Source organism: Eptatretus burgeri, chromosome 6, assembly GCF_056783735.1.
Source record: "Eptatretus burgeri isolate ZD-2024b chromosome 6, Ebu_testis_v1, whole genome shotgun sequence".
Lineage (NCBI taxonomy): Eukaryota > Metazoa > Chordata > Myxini > Myxiniformes > Myxinidae > Eptatretus > Eptatretus burgeri.
In genome coordinates, this window is record NC_140966.1 from 45,496,442 (window position 1) to 45,515,441 (window position 19,000).

General features: G+C 33.0%; 1 protein-coding gene and 1 long non-coding RNA gene across 2 annotated transcripts in view; one reads left to right on the forward strand and one right to left on the reverse strand.

The window, feature by feature from the left end:
- LOC147024671 (uncharacterized) overlaps window positions 1–19,000 on the reverse strand; it is an 89,714-nt gene that overhangs the window by 22,105 nt on the left and 48,609 nt on the right. The window lies entirely within an intron of this gene.
- Window positions 3,202–4,852, forward strand: LOC147024672 (uncharacterized). The gene is made up of 4 exons (XR_015058830.1): window positions 3,202–3,458; window positions 3,552–3,710; window positions 4,202–4,250; window positions 4,534–4,852. It is a non-coding gene; the product is annotated as an uncharacterized LOC147024672 (long non-coding RNA).

Below are 19,000 nucleotides of genomic sequence, written 5' to 3' on the forward strand. Positions count from 1 at the left end.
CAACATACCACAAAACGCTGGAAGCCATGCCAAGTGTCGTGACTGCTATGAGACTTGGACTAACATTTGGTGCGTCCACTGCCATGTGTGAAAACTCATTCTCAACATTGAGGAATGTCTTAACTGACCATCGACGGTCCATGCGCCATGCACGCAAGGCACAACTGGTACAGCTGGCCTTCGAGAGAGACCTCACACGTAAATGCCTGAATGAATGGAAGGAGAAGGACCTCACAAGATTCCACACCGAGACTCGTCGCCTGCAGCTCTTCTGACAGCGAGTACAGTGGTATAAAACAATACGAGGAGTTCAGATTGTATGTGTGACTGCTGGTGATGCGTGTGTGGTTGTGGTTGCAGTGTGGTTGTGGTCAGCACCCGCCGTGGTCGGCTGCTTTGTACTTCTGATGTTTAAGTTAAATGTTGTGTTTGGTGCTTTGCATATCCCATATCTAGTGCTTTGTGCATAACCTTACCTCTGTGTAATTGACTGCTTTAAATGCGGACTTTGTGGGATCTTCAGGCTGGTCGCATTTGCTGTTGATAGTTTAACGTGATGATCGCAGGTCATAGCCGACTGTATCTTATTTCAAAGTGCACTGATTCTGGTGCCAACCTCCCCCGTTTAGTCATTGTATCTCTGGTATATTAATTTTCTCATGCCAATTCTTGATAACACCTTGTATAAGTGCACCTGAATTGGTGCCAATCGTCTAATCATTGAATATTTGCATTGTGAATGTGCCAGTTTGTTGCGGCTCTCCTGCATTCAAATAATTTGAGGCCAAAAGCATCAGAACATATTAAATCTAGCTGAGATCAATTTGGTTAGTATGCGACGGCAACCTCAGTATAGATGTGTCAAAGCTGCATGAATACAATAGTATACCGGGTTATCAAAAATATTAAATATTATAATTGTGCCCCCCCCATCCAGTTCATATGCCCCCTTAATACTGAGCCCTGGCTACGGGCCTGCACTGCTCCCAGTCCATCACGTGGTGAAGCTGGAAACGCAGGAAACGTTAAAATGGATGTTTTACGAGAAACCCCCAAAGTATTATCTCCCTCCACGCCGTTGAAGTCGATAACACTGTTACGGTTGAGGGAAGCGAGATCTCTGCATCCGCTGATGGTGTTTCCGTTTCATCAACTACCCCGATTGTTTCCGTTCCTTCACCAGATGTTCACACAAGGCTTCTAGCATGGTATTGTGTACACTGTGGTCCTCAATGAGGAGAAAGCTTAGAAATTGCACCCAGTTTTAATAAGATAAACAATCTTAATGTTGTATAATGCCCAAGTGTCTGTGCTTTCAGAAAATGTATACTTTGCTATGGGTTCGATGGATATAGTTGCTTACAACGCGTTTTTTTTTATCCAAACACAGGATATTTTTTTCCATTTTTATAGCTCATTTTTCAGAAATGGGTTACATGTATGATTGTATATGTTGTCCAAAATGGTTGAAAATGCATTTTTTGTTTGAAATATATCTTTATGTACATAAGAATAGAGCAATTCCTCAAAACTACATTTATTATGACCTTCTGCATATCTTGGCACCTTCAAATGTAAAATCTCAGATTTTGCAAAATTTCCCCCAGTCATATAGAAGCTTTCAAAATCTTATTCCAGAAATTTGAAATGCATCTGATAGAACATCTTAAATAGCAATTTACTTCTGCATAAAGGGATGATTTAAAATGGCAAGTTTCAACATGGAGAATTATTACTACATACCAGTTTTTAGGTTCACTTCCATGATTGGGTCAAAAATGTTAGGAAGTACATAACAAATTGCATTTACCAAGCTGCAACAAAATTACTGGGAGCTATAAGCTTAATTTTATAACCATAGAATAAGTTTACCAAGATGGCCCTATGATATAAAAATCAACACCAAAAGGCCAGTTTATGTTCAGTATACAGAACAACAAAGGTCGTTTGGAAGTACATAGCGTTTTTAGGAAATCTGCACTTTTAATCCTATGTTAGTTTGGTTCATCACAGCATGTATTTCTATGGTTAAGTTTATGTGCATATATATTTATGACCTGAATGAACACTGATCAATTTGATCAATTTGTTAATTTATGACTTTCATTTTTTGTTCCCCCGTGTCCAAAATGTGTGCATAATACCTTGCTACAAGCGACAATGGAAGAGCACATAGACCTCAGTAGGTTGAATATACTGGTTCTGGCTCACTTTTCCCCATGTAAATGAATGGGGGATTTTCAGCGATTCATATTTTTTTCCCTAAAAATAAACCCCCTTTTTATTCCAAGGTATATTTATTTGTCTCCCCTTTTAACCTGGGGACACTTTTTTTTCAAATAATCCATGCAATAAGATAAAGATTTGTTAAAGGTGATTCTAAAGAAATATCTGAAACGTCAAAGCCTCGGGACACTTTATCAAATAACCGATGCATATTGTTTAGCTCACTCATTGAACCTATAAAGATTTGTTCATTCTCAAATTCCTTCAATAGTTTAATTTTCCTTGCACAATAATCCCCATCTAAAATATTGAAAAACAAAACATTTGAATCTTTATATTTTTTAAGATACCCCTTTTGTGCCATTATGAAATGATAAACTTCTCTTAATGATCTCATCTGGCCACCGCCCGAGTTGCAAATTATTTTTGTGTATAAACCACGCCATAAAAAAGTTTTGTTTCAAATGTTTTCAGTTCATGCCGTGAAAATGAGGAAGTGTTTTTTTTGACACGGTCATGCTGTGAAAATGAGGAAGTGTTTTTAGGCAGTCATGCTGTGAAAAAAAACAGGAACTATTCTGTGAGACAAGGTCTCGTGTTTATATTTTATCTCAGAACACGAACTGAAAACATTTGAATCAAAACCATTTTAGGGTATTTTAAGTATCTTTTGAAAATGATTCATACAATTTGAGAATATAATCGCCCAGTTATTTTCCAAGTTGCCTCACCCGAAGTGTCATTTCCTGTGGCCACACCCAATGATTAGGTAATTTCCTCATCGTTGCCTTATAAGTGATTCGCCAGACAAAGTTTCTGCCAGACGGGATTTTCATTTTTACAACTGAGACATGAGTGATCTTTCTTCCGCGAACAAAACAGCTCAACACAAAGTTGGTAAGTTGGTTCCTCTTTGAACGATGAAGCAATTGATTATAAATTAAATCGTGATAATTCTGATATATATATATATATATATATATATATATTTTTTTTTTTTCTTGGCAGGTCCTTGGAAGAAGAGCAGTTTACATATCACGACGAGGTGCATGAAATTAATGCTCTTATTGAAGAGGTCAATGATTTTAGAAGAGAATTGAAAAACATTTATAATGACTGGTACGAAGTCTTATCACGGCCTCTGATCTTTTTGCCATCTTGTACCAATTGTAAAAAAACTGAGACATGGACTCACTCTCTTCCGATGAAGATAACAGCTCACGACAAAGTTGGTAAGTTTGTGTATGGTTTCCTCTTTGAACGATGAAGCAATTGATTATAAATTAAATCGTGATAATGCGAAAATATATATTTTTTCCTGACAGGTCCTTGGAAGAAGTGGAGTTTACATATCACGATGAGGTGCATCAAATGAATGCTCTTATTGAAGAGGTCAATGATTTTAGAAGAGAATTGAAAAACATTTATAATGACTGGTACGAAGTCTTATCACGGCCTCTGATCTCGAATGAATTAAACCAATGGTGAGACACGTGTGTGTGTGTGTGTGTGTGTGTGTGTGTGTGTGTGTGTATATATATGTGTGTGTGTGTGTGTGTGTGTGTGTGTGTGTGTGTGTGTGTGTGTGTGTGTGTGTGTATATATATATATATATATGTGTGTGTGTGTGTGTGTGTGTGTGTGTGTGTGTGTGTGTGTGTGTGTGTGCGTGTGTGTGTGTGTGTCTGTCTGTGTGTGTGTGTCTGTGTGTGTGTGTGTGTGTGCGTATATATATATATATATATATATATATATATATATATATATATATATATGTATATATATATATATGTGTGTGTGTCTGTGTGTGTATATGTGTATGTGTGTGTGTGTGTCTCTTTCTCTGTCTGTCTCTCTCTCTATCTCTCCCTGTCTGTCTCTTTGTATCTCTCTCTGTCTGTCTTTCTACCTACCTCTCTCTGTCTGTCTCTCCATCTATACCCTTGACTTATTATTTTTTTATTTTTATTTTCAGCTCGATCACACAACATAAGCAATCTGGTACAACACATGATTTTCTGGAGGTAAATGTTTCTGAATTATTATTTAGTTATTTTTTTATTAATATCACTCTCTCTTTAGAATGTCGTCTTATGTTGGTTGCATCATTAGTTTGGACGCGGTTTTGCCAGTACACTGGAATTCATTTTATTGGCCTTGGAAGGATGACAGGCTGAGTCGGCCTCCTGGTGTGTTAATTCAGTGGTCAACGAGGCTTGAACTTAGAACCAACAACAGGCTTACTCATAATACCATGTAATTATCTTTATAAAACCTAATTATTATCTACTTTTTGTTTCAAAACAGAATATGGTGTCTGAGTTTCGAAATCACAAGACATCTGAAGAAGATTGCTGGGAAAGATTATACATTCTCGCAAATGAATATTTAATATTTTCAATTTTAATAAATTATATTTGTTTTGTTTACAATTACTTGATTTTGAATTTCAAGAAGAGGATCAAGACATGAAGGAGAGGGAGGGGTTGGGGGTGGGGGTGGGGGGTAGGTGCGCTCCCCCAACGACCCATCACCCCTCATCCCACCCCTCCCCTCCCCATGTGTGTGTGTGGGGAAGGGTGGGGGTGGGATGAGGGAGGTGGTGGGTCAAAGGTGGGGGCGCACAGGGGGGATGGGGGGGGTGGGGCTTGTGTGGGAGGGGCTTGTGTGGGCGGGGCTTCCGGGGGAGGGGCGGGTGGTGGCGGGGCTTGTGGGAGGGCGTTCATGTGGGTGGGGCTTGTGTGGGCGGGGCTTCTGTGGGGTTTATGTGGGTGGGCTTCGGTGGGGTTTGTGTGGGCAGGGTTTATGTGGGTGGAGCTTGTGTGGGAGGGGTTTATGTGGGCAGGGTGAATGTGGATGAGGCTTATGTGGATGAGGTTTGTGTGGATAAATGGATGGGTGGAGAGATGGGTGGATGAGTGGAGCTTGTGTGGATGGGTAGATAATTTTTTAATTAAATAAACATGTTGTGTGTGGGGAACTAATTAACTAATCACTAATTATGTGAATATGATGAATATGGGTGGAGCTTGTGTGGGGTTTGTGTGTGTGGAGCTTGTGTGGAGCTTGTGGGGGGTTTGTGGGTGGTGGGGTTTGTGTGGGGTTTGTGTGGGGTGGGGTTTGTGTGGAGCTTGTGTGGGGTGGGGTTTATGTGGGGAGCTTGTGAGGGGTTTGTGTGTGTGGAGTTTTTGTGTGGAGCTTGTGGGGGGTTTGTGTGGGGTTTGTGTGGGTGGGTTTTGTGTGGGCGGAGTCAAAAAGGGGCGAGTCAAAAAAATTCAATTTATCTTTGTCTTTTGTAATTCCTGTGAATAAAATGAACCTAAAATCTCTTCCCCTTCCAAATCATATATCTTATAAGTCCAAGGAACCGTATCTATTACATCAACAATTTTAAAAAGTTCTTTCGTCGATCGTTTAGTAAAACCCTTTTCAAAATGAGATTTCTACCTATATATTCTTACGATATCACCAACTTTGAACTTAGGTTTTCTGACATTAATCTCTTTTTCATATTTTAATTTTGTAAATGTTTCTGATGGTTTCATATTTGTTGACGTGTGAACCGTGTCATTATACTTATCCACAATATCCTGAATAAAAGATGACCATTGTTGTGAACCGAGTTGTGTGAATTTTTTATATAGTCTCTCTTTTAAGGTACGATTAAAACGTTCAACAACAACTGCCTTCCCTTCATTAAAGGTACTGTATAATGTAATACTGGTATTTTTTAGAAAATTCATAAATGTCTTGTTATAAAACTCTCTACCCTCATCAGTCCACAATTTTTTAGGTTTTCTCTTACTTTTATTAAATATCTGTTGAAAGGCTAACATAAGAGTATTACCTGTTTTGTTTTTTAATGGTACAACCCATGCGTATCTACTCCTCAAATCAATAACGGTTAAAGCATACTTGTACCCCTTATCATTATTGAGTTCAATCAAATCAGCAGACCAGATATAATCTACTTCCTTGGAATAAACTTTCCTTCTCTGCAACTTTGTGAATATTGGTTTATGTAATTCATCAGCTAATTGCTCTTCAGTCTTAATGATATCATTAGAGCCTATAAGTTTTTTGAATTTCCAAGTCCAAGTTTCAATTTAGCACTGATCATCTTCTTCACAATGAAACGATCAACTTTTTCTCTCAAGGTTGGATTTTGTATCAGAGACAAATTATACAACATTTCTCTATCGGCTTCATGCTTTTCTTCCAACGTTGTGGTATTCCCATAATCAATATCATGTCTCATGCACACTTCATCAACTCTATTGATGGGCTTACTCCAGGATTTAGGATTGTCTGCCTCATCTAATCTTTTCTCCAAGTTTGTGCCTGGACCACAGAAAGAATACCCTGGTAGATGTAATTCCCCTGGTAATCCAGTAGTTGTAAATTTACTTCCTGATAAAAACTTTTGTATATCTCCTCCTAGTTTGTGTTTGGAGATAAATTGATTTTTTTTTGAACCATACACCGAACATACACCTTTTTGTATAACCCTGTTATTTTTACTTTTAATACATGAAATATTTTTAGTATTAGTTTTCTTTTTACATTTGAGACAATAACTCATTTATTTATGAGAAAAATTCCTGCAGAGTGCAAAAACCTTTTTAGTTTCCAACATGCACATTTGAATCTTAATTTTTAAAACATAAAGAATCCTTAGAAATGCCTTCACTCTCTCCTCCATTTATTTAAGAAAAAAAAATAAAAACGAAAAACTTGAATTAAAATGAATAGCTTGTCGATGTCAATATTCTTGTCGAAAGTATTGCAAATAGACTTGTCAATTCTTTGTTTTCCTCCTCGGTGGGTTGAGTTATTTTCTGTAGTACCACCAATCTTTTTTTAATCTCACTGGTTTCCATATTTTGATATTTATTCATTCTCTCTCTTTCCTCCCTCTCCTCCCTCTCTCTTCTCTCTTTCCTCCCTCTCTCTCTCTTCTCTCTCTTCTCCCTTTCATCCCTCTCTCCCTTCTCTCTTTCCTCCCTCTCTCTTCTCTCTTTCCTCCCTCTCTCTTCTCCCTCTCCTCCTTCTCTCTCTTCTCCTTTTCCTCCTCTTCCCTCTCTTCTTCAACTCCTTCCTCATCCCTTATTATCCTTGAATCGGTTACACCCCATAGAATATCATACATATATTCATCAGGATTTCTTGTTATTCCTGTATCCAAAATAATTTTTTTTACAACAGGAAACCAATAAAATTTCTTTTGAATTTCTAAAAGAGCCTTACCTTTTCTTAACTTTATAATTTTTTCATTATTTAACATTCTAATTAAATCTAAAGTTGTCGGTTTATCAACATCAGCATAATGCCAATCTTTTATTGAAAATACCTCATTCTTATGTTGTAGAACATATTTATTAAAATACCGAATACCCTTTTCTTGAAGGTATGCTTGGACACAGAAATGATAATTTTCTTGAAGTCTTCTTGCTGTCATTTATGTATTAGAAATATATGTTAGAATAATATAATGGCACGAAACACCTCCCCATCTTTCCATAGTTAAATCATTTTGTATTTCCTTACTTATTATATATAATCCTGTTTTTTCTGTTTTCATGATATAAACAAGGGCAAAACCATTATTATATTTACCCTTATTAAATTCTTTTATTTGTTGTTTACTAATCGTGGCCCCACAAAACTCATTCTCGATACCAAGTGGATAATATTCTTCCTTACGAGACTGATTTAATTGTTCCAGGTCTTCGAGGTTAATTTTAAATGACCAATTATACCCGAAATCATTCATATCATACCCCCATTGTTCTATTCTCATACAAACGATACGCCCTTCTTTATAAAAATTTATTTTAATTCGAACTGTGAATTCTGTATGACCTGGAGATAATATCAACACTTCTGTATCTTTGGAATACACGGCCGTTTTATTTAAGGATATATATTGTGATAAATCGCTTAATCTCACCAAGTCATTCGCATCAGTCGGGCTTGGATAATTTTTTAATTTATAAGCATTTTTCATGTTAATATTTTTGGTTATATTATATTTATGTCGTTCAGCCTGTGCCTTTGTGTAATAATTTGATAAATCAATATCCAGTTCTTGAGATACACCAAAGATAGAACCATCTTTACCAACATAAGTCATTTATATTAGATTAAAAATAATATCATAAAATTTTTTATTTTTGTTGAGTTGAAATAACACATATAGACATAATTGACCACAACACTTAGAATTTAATTCTTGGACTTGAAATGTTTGATAAACACCATTCTGTAAGAATTTTATGACTTCAACAGGTGGTGGAAGACCAAAACTATCAAAATAATATTTGTCTTGACTATTAAAAATACAAACCCAATGAGAACCGTTCCCATTATTATCTTCTAAGTTCATAATAATATTCTTTGTATGTTTCGGCACATTTGTTAATTCATCTCTCATACAAATAACCACATTATTAATTTTTAATTTCTTACAATATTTGACAAGTTGTAAATTTGATGTTGTATTCTTTCCAAATTCTTTAAACCACTCATCAATGCTCATTTATTTATTAGAAAGATATAATCCATTACCTCTTTTCGTTAATTTTACACCTGCTTGTGCTATAGAAGAAAGCATATCTCCAACTAACAATCTCGCTTTATCAGGCAGACCTTCAAGTTTTTCAGCAAAATCTACAATTACACCACTTCCACTAATTTGTTTCTCCAACTCTTTGTTATGTCTTTCCAATTCTTTTTGAGCCTGGAGTTGAGCCTTCCTTTCGTTGGCAGTTTTCACCGCTGTTGAAATACCACCCGTCAATGCTCCAACCGCACTTAAACCAGCAAATAAAGGAATTAGAAATGGGAGAAATCCTCCACTCGTCTCTCTTATTGAATATTTTTTCAACATTGGTTTTGTCATTTTAATTTTAAGTGAGCCAGTGTCATTAAAGATTTTAACCTGTTCTCTTGTGAGCAAAACATCAATTCTTACTGCTCCTTTTCTCTGAATTGTATTAACGTTAATCGTACAAGGCTTTTGATTTTGAACACAAGATGATAGTTTATGAAGATTGATTTGATTAACATATACCCCAGTTGGTACTTTGCCACTCATTTATTTAACAAAAAATTATGTGAGACTAATCATCACACCATTATCTGTATTAATCTGTAATTCTGTTTCTTCCAAAAGCAAACAATATGTATCAACTTCTTCACTCTCTCCTCTTTCAATGTATAGGGAAGTATCCACTCGATTCGACTTTATAGTTTCCTTTTGAGCGCTCAGGTCAAACGCATAGATTGTATACAAACTTTTAAATGCTGTCATATCCAAAATAGGTTCTTTATTTCCATTACTTTCACACACCTTTTGGTAAGACTTGTATGCTTCAGCAAAATCATTTTTTTCCCAATTAATTTCCAATCTATCTCGTGGATAAAATGTTCCATCTAGAGAAACGCGAAGTTGTTTCACCTTAGCATTATCACTCAATGCATTATTCTTATCAGTCGCAGTATCACCATCTGGCTTTTTAAAAATGATCCACAGATATCGTGGCTTTCCTTCCAGAACATCCAAATTCCACGTGTAAGTAGTTTGGTTGAGTTTAACGTGTTGACATCTTCTTTTGAGGTATGATACACTGAGTGGTTTCTTTGAGTTAAGTCTTCGATTCAACATCTCTTCTGTTTTAAGATTAGGAGTATATTCAATGATATACCAACTCATTTCCTCAATTACAAATTTATTCTGATCACCAAAAGCACCACCAACACCAAAAAACATTCGATTTTCATTATCATTCCTTTGTAGTTGAAATCTAATTTTAAGACCATACAGAACTTTATCATGATCACAAAATCCAAATATACCTTTAAGAGGAACTGCCACAGTAAAACTATTTTCTGCTTTTGTATCATCATTATACGCTCCTTTCCTTTGAGTATATCCAGGGTCTGTGTTTGTTCCCGTTGACATATCAGGAATAAAACCTTCGACAGACCCCTTTCCCATTCTATCACTGAATGTATAGAGTGTAAATTTCATCATTTCAGATACAGCAGAGACATAATCAACCGCTTCAACTTCTTGTGTTCCAATATACAAACGCACACTATCAAACATTTTCCAGAAGAAATCATTTACAAGTGTAGCGTTTGTGTTAGTCGCAGCCTTAGTGAATTTAAATTTACACAACAAGAAACTTTCGGATAGATTCAAATAGGTTTGTTGATTATTTATTTCAAAACTTTTTGTACCATTCGTATTCCAGTCTGTTCCAGTTATTGCATTTATCTTGAAGTAATCTTCTTTTTTAGTGGAGTTTGAGATAATAATAGTATCATCCAAATCATAGATACTATCAATTGCTTCTATACTTGTATTTATTTAGGAAAAAAGATGTTAAAACTTTTGAAACCCTGATCCAAGTATTCGAATTATTTTCTGTCGTTCTTGGGGGGACAACTGAGTTTTGCCTTTCTTAATTTCTTTTATTGCTTGTAATTTATGAGATTCCTTCTGGGCATCTTTTATGCTCTTTACAACACCTGCTACATTTCCCACAGTAGAAGCAGTTGAACCAATTAGATCTTTATGTTTAAGAATAGTTGAACCAATACCCATGAGAGTATCAATTATCCCATCTCCTCTAAATTGATGTCCAACACCCCTTTGTCTCTTAGGTTTATAGTATCCTCTACCAAGATACATACCTTCACCCTTGTAGTATGGGGAAAGGAACATCCCATCCCCTGTAATTATTTTATATTTTCCCAACTCGTGTTTCCTCACAATAACCATCGCATTTATTTATTGGAAAACTTCACGTAGGTGAATTCTGATGGATATAACTTCTCCATTCAAAGAAATCATACGATTATCTTGGTCGGTTCTCCTAAAATTTACTCTGTGTATGGTTTTTCCTGACACAGGGAGATAAACCAAATTTTTGAGTTCCATATTGAATTTATAACCAATTGGGGTTGAGTATGCACTGAATGAAAATATTGCATTTGTTTTTTTTCCATCATTATAAGCACCATCAATCAAATCACAGTGAATTAACACCGAATTTATTCCTGAGGATATTTGACTGACATTATCACTGTAAAACGTCCCATTAGTTTCAATCTTTTTTGAGGAGAAACCCAATAACTCTCTAAATGAATTATCAATTGTGAAATCAACCTTGTAGTTATTTTTAACTTTAATCGTTGATTTTGAAGTATGTTTTTGAATGTCTATAACAATATTTTTTGGTTCATCACCCTGTTCTTTCATAAGACGAGCAATTTCGGAAGATATTTGAGAAATCTCATATGCTCCGGGTGAGACTGTTATCGTTTTGTATCCACTTCTGGGATTATCACTAAACTTGTCATTTTTATCAGTTATATTAAATAAGGTATTATAAGTTTCCATGGACAATAAAGATGCCTCATATTCTTTTGTTGGGTCAAGTTGTAGTGGGTATGGGAATGAAGATGTGTGGTCGCTTGTTGTGAAATTGAAACTAAGGATTGTGCTTCTCATCTTATTTAATATGAGATAAAATGTCTTTATATTGATATTTATTAATTATTTTCATGTTCATCAACTGGTCTAAAATGGCTGATGCTTCATTAAAACAATTGTTATTTCCAGCCTTCTTACTGCCTAACAACAATAACAGTCTATTAACTAATTGCGATGGGTCATTTGCAAGAAAACCAACACCTGAACCAAGGATACTTAAAGCCTGAATAATGTGTTTCTCCTTCTCATTCGTCCTACTTTTACCAGAAAGAATAACCCTATAATTTAGAGTGTTCAGCAGATCAATATATACTCTATCATCATTATTTTCCATATCCAATGGTTTATCAATATACTTTGATTCATCCCTCACAGTTGAACCTTGTCTTCCATCTTTTGTGAGAAGAAACATTAATCTCGGAGTTAGTTTAACAGGGGGTTGAGCAGAACCCAAGAACCTTAATTCATCATTAAATATCAATACCTTTTATTGAAGAAGATGAAATATTGCTGGTTGTTCTATTCGAATGAGTCCTGCTTTGGTTTTTGAATCCGCTGAATATTCATTGTTTTGAAGAGCATTCACAATATAATCAGGGGGTTGATTAATCTCTTCCAGTTGTTGAAATAAACCTTCATCATCATATACCTTTAATTCTCCTAAATGCTCTAATTCTTCCTCCGTCATTTGATCAAAATCTTTTAACATTTGAAGTTTTTTAGGAGTATATTCTACTGTGGGAACTGTGGAAACATCTTTCATTTTTTCTTGGGAAGTTTTTAAAAGTGGTTTAAAAATTTCTCTTGTTTTCTTTCAAATGCTTCTTCGCCCGTTAGTTTCTGTCTGCGTTTCTTCTTTATGTCTTCCTGCTGTTTTACAACTTTTGAAACCAACTCTTGATGTTCCTTAAATCTTCTTGTTCTTTCTTTTGCATCCATTTATTTATTGTAAAATATCATTTAATGAATTGTAAAGATCAACAGGGAAATTTTCCTTTTCTTCATCATTCAAGTAGATGTGTTCAAATAAATCCTTTTCTTTAAATATTTCATCAAATTCTTTATTAACATTAATGCGAGTTGTAATTTCTTCTTCACTAATACTTGCATCTCTGCTTTTCATACGTTTGCGTTGAGTTTCTTCATCAACATCAAAACCGAATGATAAAATCTTCACTCCGCTCAGATGTTTAATAATTTGTCTCGTTCCTTCTGGATTAGTTTCTAATATCCCAAGACCACCAGATTTTAGTTTCCTTAACTCACTCTTACAATGTGAATATTTTGTTGTACCAAGAGAAACCTCCTCAAATATTTGACCTTCATTCCTCAATCGCATATATTCCTCCACTGAAATATAGTGGTAATCTTCACCTTTTACTTCTCCAGGTCTTATTGCTCTAGTTGTTGTTGATACAATGCGTATCACGGGGTGTTTTTTAAGTAAATTTACAATATTCTCATTTGTACTACACAAGAACCTTGATTTATGAAAGTTTTTTCCACAAGCAGATTTACCCACAAGATTTACAATAATAGTTGTCATTTATATATGTAATTGTTTATAAAACAAAAAATATATCCCTTGATATCTCACCTTGTTTCACAACAATATATTTATATTTTTCAGTCGTGTGCTTCATGTAATCCTCAAATTTCTTTTTACTACATAATGTAGAACAATTATCTCTCCAAAAATTATTGATATCTATTGAATTTAACTTGAATAAAATAAAAGTATTAGCATTGTTTCTGATGGAACAACGAGGAAGTTGAAAGTACGATTGACTAAGATAAATACAATTACAAGAAGAATGTGTCCCTCTTGTGTAGTAGCTGTCCATTACCGTTTGGTTTCTCTCATTAACACAATCATCAAAGATAACGAGGTTCTTTTTTGATTTATCCAAATCTTGGGGAGACGGTATATCATCCGTATTATGACGAAGAAAACAAGTTATCGGATTTGAATTCTTTTTACATCTCTGTGTATCACAAAATAGTTGAATTATATGTTCAATGTTATAATCATTTAGGTTTTCTTGACGTTTAAATAAACCGATTATATCTTCTTTTTCAAGACCAGCATTAAAACCTTGTGAGAGTAGTTGATACTCTGGTTGAAAACTCGACTTTGTGAAAATTATTAAATTATCATAATCTAAAAAGTTGGGAGTGAGGAGCAACTTTAAAAGTAAGCAGGTTTTTCCACATCCACTTGAACCAACTATGAGACATCTTTATGAATTTGGGAGATTTTTATGGTTGTTAAATTTTATCTTATTTTCCCAAATGGGTAAAAAAATCATTCATTTATATATTTGGAAAACAGGTTATTTAATTTATTATTGGCTTTTTTAGAAACTCTATATTTTATCCTAAGTTCAGGTTTAATTTCAAGATAATCCTTTCTTTTATTTATACAATATCTTGTGTTGATATTTCCCTGAAAATTACATCCATGAATAATATATAACAACAATCCTTTGAATATTTCTCTTATACGTTCAGTTTCTTCCCTTGTAAGGAAAGGTGTGTTATCACCCTCATACTTTACATTCATTTCTCTAATCAATCTTGTAAAGTAATTCATTTTTGGTGTAAATCTAAAAGAATTATTTTCCTTTTTATATTTTTTATTATCATTAATTAGAAGATAATCACAGAATATACATTGTTTATAGGCTTTTGACTCTGTGTTTAATCCCCGTCTTTCACATGCAGGACAATTGTCAAATTTGTCACATGGAGAATCAGGAAAGTCTAGCATATTTATAAAGTAAAACTTTACTTAAACTGAAATTCATCTATACTTTCAGTTGTATATTGACTCATATTTAATAATATTACCATCGATATCGATATACTTTTTTTCATTATCAGATTCAACGACAACATTTTTTATATTAAAGGTAATTTTAAAATGATCGTTAACTACTATTGAACGAAATGTCATTTCACCTGATATATTAACATCCTTTATTTCATCAGGATTTACATCTTTAGGGTTGTTGAAAAAAATACAAATTTCTCCTTGCATATTACAGATGGTCTTATCTTTTCTTTCTAAAGCTTCATCCATAAGGTTTTTGTTTTTTGATACTTTTTCTTGTTTCATTGCTTTTTCTAGTTTTGAATATATTTCCAGAAGGAGAGGAGAAACTTTTGTTAGAGATACTTTAATTGATGTTCTACCAGGTATACTAAAAGCCCTTCCACTGAAGGAAATTGAAGAACTCATATTATTTACCATAATTGTCTTTATCCAATAGTTGTTATATTTATCTTTGTTCAATTTTACATCTTTGACATATTTCTCAGTATCTTTAACAAATGAAGAGATTGATTAAAACTTGTCTTTTGTGTTTTGAAACATTGTATTTATTAAGTGAAAAAGTTGGAGGATAAAATGGTTTTAAGCACAGATTCACCTGTAAAATAAACGAAATTTTCATCAAGAAAATTTTAGTTTAAGCAAAGATTTATTATATAAATATGGTGAATACAACATACTGCGATGTTTGTAATCACAAATATAAACATTATAGAAAACACCTCCGAACCAACAAACACACATTTAATCTATTTCATAAAATATCTCCTCTTGAGTTGGAAAGAAAACATTGTGATATCTGTTCAAAGGATGTTTTGAAGAGAAGTTATAATAAACATCTTCAATCACAAAAACACAAGAAAAATGAGTTTAAAGTAAAGGGAGACTATTATATTGAAAACACTGATGGGGCATTTAAAGGGCATATAAAAATAAGGATGTTTCAATTTGGAGAACCCGGTCCATCATCAATAGCTGAATCAATTGAAATAGTGAAACCCGATGTTGAAAAATTTATTAAAAAGACATTAAAAGAAATGAAAACTTTAAAGTTTTATATGGGAGTGAAAATGAATATGAAAAGACAAGATGAAGAACATACTCCTTATATGAGAACAGATCTTCATTTTATAACATCATTTCAAGATTTTTTGAATAGTGGGGTTTATGAAGAACTATCAAGACAAGAGGAGGATGTTGATAATACAGTGGTCGGAAGTGGATTCAATATTAAAAAAATCATCTTTTTAGATATACACATTCTAAAATCAAACCCTCTTAAAGCTTCTACTTATATTGAATTACCAAAAGAAATAAAACGAAAGAAGGCAGTTGTTAATATTAAGAACAATGATAATAAATGTTTTCTCTGGTCTGTTCTTGCTCACTTTCATCCACCAAAATGTAATTCAGAAAGAGTAAAACAATATATGAAATATGAGAATACCTTGGACATTAAAGATTTTAAATTCCCAATGCCACTAACAGATATTCCTAAATTTGAGAAAAAGAATAATCTTTCTATTAATGTATATGGATTAACGGATACAAACAAAGTTCAAATATTAAAAATTTCAAACAACTATAAAAATGAAGAAACACACATTGATCTTTTATATTTTAGTGTTGGAAAGAATTCACATTACACATACATCAATAATTTATCAAGATTAATCTCTTCTCAGGTATTCAGAACAGCAAACAAAATATATCCTTGTAAGCGATGTCTTAATTCATTTCATACAAAAGAACGATTAGAACAACATTCAAAATATTGCAGTAATCATAAATCAGCTGTAATTACAATGCCTAAACCTGGTGAAAAGATTTCTTTTGAAGATTATAATAAATATATCATGCACGCATTTGTGATATACGCTGATTTTGAGTGTATCCTTAAAAAGATAAATACTGCTTCTCCTAATCCAAAAGAATCATATACAAATAAATATCAAAAACATATTCCTTGTGGTTTCTGTTATTATATCAAATCATCTGTTGGAGAAAAGTAGAACAAACTTGAACATTATCGTGGAAAAAAAGCTTCACAAGAGTTTGTAAAACGATTAGAAAAGGATTGTATAAGACTCACTAAATTAATTAAAGAAACAAATGAACCGATGAAATTAACCAAAGAAGAAAAATTAGAATTCAGAAAGAACAATATCTGTCATATTTGTGAGGGGGAAATTAAGGAGTCTAAAGTTAGGGATCATTGTCATCTTACTGGTAAATATAGAGGTCCCGCTCATTCCTGTTGTAATCTTAATTATAAATTACCTTCTTTTATTCCAGTCTTTCTTCACAACAGCGCCAACTATGATACACATCTATTTATAAATGAACTTTCAAAAACACCAGGGAATATTTCTGCCATAACAAACACAAGTCAAAAGTATATTTCATTTACAAAAATGATATTCACAAAACCTTTAACTCGTATTAGGTTTCTAGATTCTTACAAGTTTATGGGAACACCACTAGCCTACCTCGCATCAAATCTAAGCTCCACGGACTCTTTTCCAAATCTTAATTCATTCTTTCCAAAAGAGGAAATTCTCACTAAAGAGGAAATTCAGATTAAAGAGAGAATTCAAAGTAAAGAGGAAACTCTAATTAATGAGGAAATTAATGAAGGAATTCTAACTGAAGATGAAATTCTAATTATAAAGAAAATTCGAACAATGAATGAACTTCTAACTAAAGAGGAAATTCTGATAAAAGATGAAATTCTGATTAAAGAAGGAATTCTCACGAGAGAGGAAATTCAAACAAGGAATGAAATTCAAAGTAAAGAGAAAATTCTTACATGTAAGGGAATTTATCCTTATGATTATATGGATTCATTTATGAGATTTAAAGAAACACAACTTCCCTCAAAAGAAAGTTTCTATAATAACCTTTATGAAGAAGAGATAAGTGATAAGGAATATAAACACGCACAAGAAATATGGAAAATATTTAAGATAAAGAACCTTGGAGAATATCATGATTTATATCTAAAAACAGATGTTTTATTGTTAGCTGATGTGTTTGAAGCTTTTCGATCACTCTGTCATAATAAAAATTGTTATGGATTAGATCCTGCCCACTATTTCACAGCTCCTGGTTTAGCTTGGAGTGCAATGTTGAAAATGACAAAACAAGATATAGATTGAATCAGTGATGTTGATATGCTTTTGATGATTGAGAAGTCCAAGAGAGGTGGAATATCACAAGTATGTTCAAAAAGATATGCTAAAGCAAATAATAAATATCTTCCAAATTATGATAGTGAAAAAGATCGTAATTATTTGATGTATTTTGATGCTAATAATTTGTATGGATGGGCAATGTCTCAATCTCTGCCTTATGGTAAATTAGAGTGGGTGGAAGAAAAGGATTATGAAAAGGCTTTGATGAATATTGATATTTCTTCTCAAGAGGAATTGAATGACGAAGAAGAAGGTTATTATTTTGAAGTTGATTTGAGGTACCCGAGTGATCTTCATAATAAGCATAAAGACCTTCCTTTTGCATGTGAGAAAGAAACCCCAAAGAAAGAATGGTTCAGTGATTATCATAAAAGTTTTAATATTAAAAGCAAATCAACAGAAAAGTTATTAACATTCTATGATAAAGAGGGATACGTTTTGCATCAGAGAAGCTTAAAACAGTTTTTGAGAGAAGGATTGAGAGTAGCTAAAATTCATAGAGTTTTAAAATTTAAACAAAGTCCTTGGGTGAAAAAGTATATTCAATTCAATACAGACATGAGAGCAAATACAAAAGTAAAATTTGAAGGGGACTTTTATAAATTAATGAATAATGCTGTATTTGGAAAGACTATGGAAAATGTTAGAAACAGGAAAAACATTAGATTCGCAACATCTTGGAAAGAAGCTTCGAGATTGATAAATAAACCAAGTTTTGAGAGAGAAGAGGTTTTTTCAGAGAACTTTTCTGCAATTCATATGAAAAAGGAAAGTATTGTAATGGATAAACCAATTTATATTGGAACAGCAATTCTTGATTTATCAAAGATATTGATGTATGATTATTTGTATAATGACTTAAAGAAAGAATGTGGTGAAAAAGTTTCATTGTTGTATATGGACACTGATAGTTATATATAAACATATATATATATATATATATATATATATATATATATATATATATATATATATATATATATATATATGTTTACGAAACAACGACGAAACAACGGGTATATATATATATATATATATATATATATATATATATATATATATATATATATATATATATATATATATATATATATATATATACACATACATACACATATATATATACACATATGTATATATATATATATATATATATATATATATATACATATATATATATATATATATATATATATATATACACATATGTATATATATACATATATATATATATATATATATACA